The following is a 9,603-nucleotide window of genomic DNA, read 5'->3' as shown; positions in this document are numbered from 1 at the left end:
AAGTCACAGCTGGCTGCTCGCTCAGATTCATCTGTGATCGTTCCCTGTTTAGAAGCTCTGTTTATCCTGAGGGTACCTGTGTAGCCCTGACCTCTAGTCTTTTTTTTTTTTTGAAATCAACGATTTTTTTGCTAAAAAAAAAAAAAAAAAAAAAAAAAAAAAAGTTTTTTTTTTGTTATTCTTTTTTAAACAGCTGGATCTGTTTGGGGCTCCTGGACTAAAACAAAACATTTATCTTTACATCTGGCTCCATCATCATTTTAAACATATATATATTTAAAGAGAATATCTAATAATACACTGAATGTTTATTTAACAGTCAATTATTATTATTATCATTATTATTATTGTTTTTATTATTGTTGATGATGGAGCCGTGCAATGGGTTTGTTTGCAGTGTTTAAACAGTTTGAGCTGGAGTGTAAAGAGCAGTTGGGGTCGTCACAGAACGTTTTTTCTTATAGAAGCGCCAAAGCATGGCAATGATGAAGATGACAAATGACAGAAGGCTAACAGCGACGATGGCTCGGGTTGTCCACTTCGGCTTGTCTGGGTGGGTGGGGTTTGCTGAGGAGACAAAAACATGAGGGCATTCTCAGTATCATTATTATTTTCACAGCTCGAACAGAAACATCCTGCTGGATGGTGATGGTGTGGTCCAGATGATGAGGCGCTGATCTGACTCCCTGACAAAAACAGAATTTTTTTAAAGTCTTACTTCCGTTTCTACAGAGCGCCGCAGAGTCCATAGAGGCGAAAAATATTTCAAATGAGCGTGTGCTGAAAGCAGAGCGCTCTGATGAGGCCGTAGGGAGGACAAGAAGAATTTGTTTAGTGTTTGTTAATGAGGCAAATTTAATTGAAGGTGGACTGTCAAGAATTAGCGATTAAACAGAACGTAGAGAACAGTCTGGACCTGTTTTCATTCAGCTCTGCTGGGAGGAGCTTATGTATGAAATGACCCAGGGATGCTGAGATATAACCCTCAGCCTGCTCTGCTGTTAGCTTTTTACTAAGACTTAAACAACCTGCCCAGGAAAGATGTCCTGTATGTGCCCGTGCTCCTAAACCAAAGTCATGTGGCACAGCTGAAAGTGAACGGGCGGCACAAACCTTCAGGAAAAAGTTTTTAAGATCATCGATTTAAACTGAGTGAAGAAACGTGCAAACGTTTGATATCTGTGGCTTCTCCTGTCTGCTCTCCTCAGATATGAACAGTTTAGTCTTCGATGTTAAACTGACACTAAACTGTTATTAATGCAAACTAACCAGTTAGATTCTACAGGGAGTACATATGTGAAGTAATCCATTACTTTAAAGAAACAGTTTCCAGGTGTTCCTCTGAGCTGAGGCGGTGTGGCGTTTACTGACACTCTGTGAGGCTGCAGTTCATGTCAGAGCAGAGTGAGGAGACTTGAACACCCCAACCTGTTCAGGAAACATGTGACTTACGGGAAGGTGAAGCAGGGTCCAGGTGAGAACTGCAGTTCACTAGAAGAGAAAAAGAAATGTGGTGAATGAAACAGCGGATGATGGAAAGCATTTCCTGTCTGCTGGAAAAACGAACAAGCTTTTAAGCTGAGTGTGGGAACACCTGTATGAATTAATTATTAATTACTCTTTAGAGCTCTCACCTGCGCAGTCGATCTCCTGCAGCCTCTGAGGGAAAAAAAAGTTGAGGTCAGAGCTAAAAATAGTTTTCTGAGAGCATACAAAGAACAGGAAACAGTCGCTCTGTCAAAGTGTGGAGATGATCTGATTTTTCTGGTAATATGTCCTCTGACTGAGAAACTGAAGAAACAGTATGCTCACATTTGCAACCTGTTAATCAATGTGTAACCCCGCCCCATTTCCTCACGTTCTTCTGCTCCTTTTTTGCTTTTAACAGCTCCATAATCTCAAAAATAACATGTTTAAATTTCCTGTCATAAAGTTAAACTAACAAACAAAATAAAAACAGATCAGATACAGAGATGCACAGTTTGTTTTTCAGTCAGTGACACAGAAGTGTTCAGTGTTCAGCTGCACGCACTGAAATGTAAATCTGTGTTTTGAAATGATGAACTCCGTTTCTGTAAATTTAAAATATCACCGTTAAACTTTGCACACTGATAGTTCAGGACTGAGCTCAGCAGTGGAAGATTTTAGTCTTTTTGTAATAAAACCACAGAAAAAAAGGTCTGAATCTGAGCAAGAAGCTTGTTTTTACCCCAGAGCACTCCAGGATGTAGCGCAGGGGACGACAGTCAGCCAGGATGATGGAGTTGTCCGTCAGACTGTGGACAAAGACTTCATGAAAGCGTGAGCCTCGTGCCATGACAGTTTTCTGCAAAAGAAACAAAATACTTGATTATTACCGTCCATCCTTCCACTGCTGCTTACGCAGGTGACGGAGGCAACAGTCTAACAGAGACTCTCAGACCTCCCTTTCTCAGAAACCTCTGAAAACATCAACGCATTCCCACACCATCCTGCAGACATAATCCCCAGCCAGGAGATGTCCTGGACAGACACTAAACCACCCTAGCTGGCCCACTCAGGTAACACCTATTGCTGACCTTTCATAACTGTCTCAGAATCGCTCTTCGTCTGGCCCCTCACCCAGGACCAATTTGCCTTGGGAGACCCTAACAGGGGCTAAATGCCCCCGACAACATAGCTCCTGGGATCACACGGGCACACAAACCCCTCCACCACGATAAGGTGGCGATTCACGGAGGGGGTTATTGTAATTCTTCAGCAGCTAATCAAGGTTGAAATGATTGATCACCAGAACACAGAGGTAGACTCTCTCAACTTTCATCTAGCACCAGCAACAGGTCAAATTTGTTGCTCCGGGATTTAGAAAGTGCATTTGGTTTGAACAGAGACACAGGCTGATGTTACAAACACAGTTAAAGGCAATAAGAAGATCTTCAGCTGGACTGTAAGCACTCAGTGTTAGGACCTGAATGCAGTATGGTTCAGTGGGTCATTCTGTGTTTTTGAGTGAAGAGTTCACAGACTAAACATTACTGACTGGAGGTGACAAATGATTCCACATCTTCCACGGCGAGGTTTACTTTTTGTTTCATTTTTCACGCTGTTGCCACTAAATGTTGTTATTGTAACTATGTTGTTTCCATAATCGAGTTTAAAAAGTGAAAACGTTACTTTACTGCTGTGTAACATTTGCCTGAACCCTCCGAGTTTCAGGTTTCACAGAATGACGAGAAATGAAACGAAAAACAAAAGAGCAAAGACACACACACACGCGCGCGCGCACGCACGCACACACGCACACACATACTCTATGCAATGCCGTCAGCCACAACTTTACAACCACACGAAGCTTCCAGCTTTCACTGAGAGGTTGATAAAGCAAAGAATGTTAATAACTTTGTGACTGAGTTACATCAGAGCTGCAGACCAAGAAAACAAACAAATTCTTCTGCTCTGCTTCTTCCGCTTCACCTCACGGGAAAGTCCAGTGGAAATCTGGGGAAAGTCCTCCTGCTATTGTTCCCTTTTTAAAACTCTGTTCATCAACTTTATACGTAGATTCACCGAGTCCTAGCATCCAAGGGGAAGGTCAAAAAGCTTCCAAAACATACAGAATAGATTTGTGGATGAAACACAAAATAGATGCCACAATAGAGAAAATAAGCAATAGATGAGAAATAAAAAAAAAAAGAAGCTACAACTCTCTGTATATAAGGGCACCAAAAGTAAAGAGGTTTGTGTTTGGTTGATTATTTTTGCTGTAACAATGCTTGTTGGCACCTCTTCCTCGTGCAGGTCAGTGGCCTGGTCACACACTGCTGTGGGATGGATCCCATTCATCAACTAGCGTTTGTCAGCCAGTGTGGTTGTGTTGGCCACTCTGGCACAAAAGGCTGATCCCACAAGCGTTCAGTGAGGTTGAATGCGTTCACACATACAGCCAATTTATAATCGGCAGTTAAACTAACCCATTAACCCGTCTTTTGACTGAGCCGGGCGACTCCTTTTTCCCTACAGCGCATTGTGCCACAGCCTGTGAAAGTCGCTTTGATGATTTATGATGTAATACAGCAGTCAAACCTGCTTCCTGTCTGATTACCTCACCCTCAGCCTCTGTCAGACATTCTCAAACATTCCTGATAATCTGCCTGAGATCAGACCCACTGCTGTCATGTTTCAGTGTGTTCACAAACAGGCGTTTGGCATTTGATCAGCAATTCTCTGGGAATTGCTGATCGAATTCTCTGGGAGGATTGGGAGGAAGTCTCAAAGAGATGCCGTCTTTGAGACGCGGTCTCTTTGAGACGCGGTCTCAAAGAGACTGAAGTCAGACTCTGACTTCAGTCCTTCTGCCTGAAGAGTATCTCTTACTTGTCTGCATCACACAAACACAGAATCTGGTTTCCTGTTTAGCTTCAGTCTGACTTAAATGACACAAATGTGACGGATTTACTGCCACAGATCAAAGAAAACTGGTTTTAGTTTCAAAGACACCTGATTCTGTGAAAACACCACAAACCTCCACCTCAGAGCTTCCTGCTGGCTCACAGCATTACTGGCACTGATGCTCTGTTTCATGATCACTAAAACCAACTTTTCACTCAGCCAGCTGATTTTTGCTTTGTCTGAGAATCAAAAGAAACACTTAAGCAATTGAGGAAGGCCACACCCAAAACATGGCAGCCGAGGCATTAGGAAGTATAACTGGAAGGACTAGATTTGATACCCATTCAGGTATTTATGTATGGCAGGATCTGACATTGCACTCAGTGAGCATTCTGAAAACGAGCTACAGACATAACAACGAGCCTGAATGTACCTGAAGATGTGTCCTCTAGGAGCAAACATGCTGTTCTTCTCTTAGCCTTTATCAATTAATTTATTATTCACCTGTGCTATGTGAGCCCCGCCCTTCACTGCTGCTAGTCACCTAGCAGCCAAGTCACCTTGAGCGCCTGTGATCACTCGGGTTTACATTCCCTGTCTGTTTATGGATTTCTCTGAGGTGCACAGCCAGTCCAATGACCCGCCCAATGTTTGAAGTGTCCAGAGTTCTCCAAACAAGGAAGTTAAAAGAACAAAATCTATGATGTAATCGTGGTGTTGATCAATAGGAGCAGGTTGTGAAAGTGAAATGTGTAATTGGTTGTGATTTGCTGATCTAACTCTGAGAGCATGTGTGCAGCAGTAACAGCAATGGCATCATGCTGAGTGTGGTGGACTCACGTTCTGATCCTCCCAGCAGGTGCTGCAGCTGGATGAACTGGGCCCGTGTGGCAGCTGGAACAGGACCGACCCATTAGAGAGCCGTGTGGAGTTACAGGTTAGACTTGATGGAGACTCTGCTGCAGAAGGCTGAAGACCAGGCAGCAGCACGAGGGCGAAAACTGAAAGTAAACAAACGGCACGGTCACACAACTTCAAAACTCTGACACTGGACCGGTCTAACACCTAAAGATGGTCTCAGAGCTACGACGGCAGTTTGTTGCTGTATAAAGCAGCAGCAAAAGTGGAACGACTGGATCTGTTCCAGATGTTTACATCTAAAGCCAGCTGTCAAATTTATAGCAGTGCTCTGATACTATATTTTAAACTGTAGGGGCACACTAATAGAGCCCTGTGGGACTCCATACTGTGTTTAAGGTCTTCGATTTGATTACCAGAACATTTCTAAAAGCTGAGCTTCAATTAAATTTTAGTTCTATAGCACCAAATCACAACCTCAGTCGCCTCGAAGTGTTTAATATAGGTAAAGACCCTACAATAACACAGAGAAACACCTCATATGAGCAAACACTTAGTAACAGTGGGAAGGAAAAACTCCCAACATTTGCTCTGTAAGTTATAACGATCATAAAGGTTCTAAAAGGTCTGATAGCTGAGGCCCAAAGAAAAAATGCTGTTTATGATGCATTACTTCAGAGGGGTGGTTTACAGAGGTTTAACCCTTTAAGTGAGGTTTCTTGACATTGCAGCTGTATTTGAGAGTGCTGCCGCTTAGCTGTTACAGGACGAGAGGCAGGGTACACCTGGACAGGTTGGCATTCGATCGCAAGGCTAAAGGTAACCATTCACGCCTGCAGCCAATTTAAAAATCACCAATTACCTTATTAACCCATCTTTGGCCCGAGTTGGAGAGAATCCACAGACACGGGGAGAACACGTAAATGCTGCACAGCTGTGAGGCAACAGTGCTAACCACTCTGACACCTGTATTTGTCTTTTTTACTTTACCGATTCAGTGCTTTGTCTCGGCGACGTTTCAACTCAGTAAGTAACCGACTGCTAGCTGTCTGCTAGCTTCACCTGCTGTTGGAGCATTTTAATGACATTATCTGTCCATTAATATGTCTGGAGTGAGGTTACTGTATTAACACACTGAGAAGTCTGAGTTCCAGCTTTTCTGAGTGAAATTCTGGGATTTATCCTGGATGTGACTGAACTCTAATCAGCAGGTATCTGTGTTTGTGTGATGCTCCCATAACGTCGGTAAGTGCAGACTGATAACCGGCCTAGGTAGTATTAAAAGATAACTTAGTGTTCCACCCTCTCACCCAAATATGGTCACTTCTGGTCACTGACAAGCCAACAGGGTGGCGGCCAAAACACCGTCTCTGCTGTTCCTCCAGACGAGTTTCAAAGATTTTTTCATCACTGGGAAAGTCCAGTGAGAAATGCCTACAAATTCCTTGTGCTGCTGTTGTAACAAACATGAGCCTTCATTCATTCAGCTGTTTCTCTGCTGTGAGTGTGAGGACACTCCCACTGACATACTTTCACCTGTACACTGCAAGCCCCGCCGCCTTGCCACTGTTAGATTCTAACCATGAAGGCGAATGCCTTTGGAAGAGTTCCTCCTCCTCCTCTTCCTGACGTGTTCGTGTGTTGCTATGAAACACACTCCAGCAAGCTGCCTGACGTTAAAACTGTGTCAGAGTTTAAAGTGTGCCAGCCTCGGCGAGCCTTCTGCTTTTTATTACAGCGTGTCCTGACAGAAGGAAACGTACAGAGTGAAAATCCCCAAACAACAGCTCACAACAAACACGTTTCCATGGAAACATCCATCTGTGCTGGATGTTTCCATGGACTGTTCAGCTGACTGAACAGTCTGTGGTTCAAAGTTTTTCAGGCTGTAAAAGTCACTCTCATGTTTTTATGATGCAATACAACCATCATGACACAAACACAATGGATTTACTGACACAGATACAACCTCAGAGCCAGGATGGGACTAACAGACTCAAACGAGCTTCAGTTAAAGGAAAACTCGTCTGCTTTCAGCTTCAGAAACTCAGCTGATCCTGTGAATACACCACAAACCTCCACCTGTTATCCTCTTTACCAACAGAAACAGTCAGGAAAGCAAACAGGTGAATCTGAAGCAGCTAAACTCACCAATTAATACATCACAGTTCAGGTGACCTTGTGTTTCACTCTATTTGGGATTCCCAAAAGGTTGATTGTTTTCATCTGGACGTGATGTTTTCAGTGAGAGAAACATTTCATCACTCATCCAGGTGACTTCTTCAGTCTCAGCTGAATGAAACGTTTCTTCGGATGTAATTTAAAAAGGTCAACGTGTGAATCTTGCAGGTTAGAGTTAGAAAGAGAACATCCGATGAGCTCATCCAGCATGAAGCAGTGGAAAGAGGAAGTTTCAAAACACACTTAAGACTCAACCATCATGATGCGTACAAACTACCCTTAAACATGAAGAAAATACTCTGAAACAACAAAGATGAGACCATTTCTCATCTAAATGTTTAGGCTACGTTCTGATTGGCTGTAATTTGCAAAGGTCAACATGTGACAGGAAACAAGGCTCACAAACTTGTAACAAACTTTAGCTTCCATTCATGATCAGATTCACGCGATCAGTCCCAAATGAAACCACATCAAACATCAGAGACTATCAGCAACCAACACGAAGACAAGTGCCTCCAACCATCAACACACAAAACAGGGTATAAAGAGACCTAAAGGAGGACTGTACTGAACCATGAAACCTTTGAAAGTAACAAAGGCAGATGAATCCTTCTCACTTCCTCCCAGTGCTATAAAGAGAGGGCCTTGTTATTAGCAGCCTGATAACAATGTGAAAGAACGAGCGAAGCAGAATCTTGTGTGACCTTTCAGAACTCTTACTGATAGGAAGCTGTAACCACCTGATTAAAAAGTGGCTTTGCAAAAAACAGAAATCTTATTTTATTGTGGTATACTGAGAAAATTCAAGGATCAGTTAACCCAGATCACAAACAGACACACAACAACACCCCAGCGTGTTAGCGTGTTTGGATCTGCTCTCTCTGACACTCGTGCCCTGCGCTCGGAGTTACGTCAGCTGCTCTGATGGCTGTTTGTTTGTCTTTTTTTTCCCCCCTTCGTTTGAGCTGAGCTAGTTTCATTACTGCAGCGTGGATTTGAAACTCCACCCAACAAAAAGTCCCCCAACAGCCCAGCCGGATCTCTGACTTTCCCCTCACGTTCACTGTTTTTGTGCAGACCGATGATCTGTAGGTCAAAGGGCAGGCTGCCGTTTCCACGCTCCACCTGTTCTAACTTGCAGGTGAGACTCCATGAAAGGGAAATCAGCACTGCAGAGTTCTTTAAATATGTCAATGTCACAGATTTAAAGAAAGTTGTCACAGGTTCTTCTTGGTCATTCGCCTGTTTCAATCACATTCACCCTTCAGGCAAACAGACACGGGGCTCGGGAATATAAAACGGTAACCAAAGGAATGCGCTGTTCATAATAATTTAGCGGGTTAAGATAAGAGGACTGGTCATCAGTGTCAAATTGTCCCATTATTCAGGCTGATTGATCAGTTTGCGCATTTATTTGAAGGATGGAGACCGTCTGCCTCCCCTCACAGGAAGCCAACAAACAGGATTGTTTGAGGAGAAGCAAGAAACACCTCCTCTGACTTTCCAGGAAATCACTTCACATTAACTAAATCACAGCTGCGTGTGCAGAAGGACTGAAAACACTGAAGCCATCATTAAGAATATGATGTCTGTTACTCTGTTTTTATTTACTGAGCGCAGCTGGCACTGTAATATGCTGTAACTACAAGAGTGACGTCATTATTACTCGTGATCTTTTTGGCACATTATAAAGCAACAAGTTATTTATGATGGATTCAATTCCAGCAATCATTTTTTGGTAAATACCGGAAATCCCTTTTTGACTTTTTGGCACAGCACCGGCTATCGGAGTGCGTCAAAGTGTGTCCGCTGTGTTCACCTGTTGCAGGTGAGACAGAAACCCTGACTGTGGCCCGCGGATAGTTCACAGAAGAAAGAAAGCGAAGGAGGAAAATTTGAAACAAAGATCACACACAGAGACCGTCAGAAGGACAGACAACTCACCGTACACGGAGACAATCATGATGTTCATGCTGGGAGAAATCGTCTTGCTGGCAGCGGCGGGTAAACGCACCGAGCACTGAGCCACGGGGGGTGTCTGTTTGCTTTTACGTCAGAAAGCCCCGCCCTCCATTGCTTCTCCCCACCCTCCCTTTTTGACGCCATCTGTCGGTGGTCGCTATCATTACACTACTTTTATGTCTCACAACGTAATAATAATAATAATAATAATAATAATAATAATAATAATAATAA

Source organism: Pundamilia nyererei, unplaced genomic scaffold (genome assembly GCF_000239375.1).
Source record: "Pundamilia nyererei isolate P.nyererei 1_Seehausen unplaced genomic scaffold, PunNye1.0 scaffold00603, whole genome shotgun sequence".
Lineage (NCBI taxonomy): Eukaryota > Metazoa > Chordata > Actinopteri > Cichliformes > Cichlidae > Pundamilia > Pundamilia nyererei.
This window is presented reverse-complemented; position numbering follows the sequence as displayed.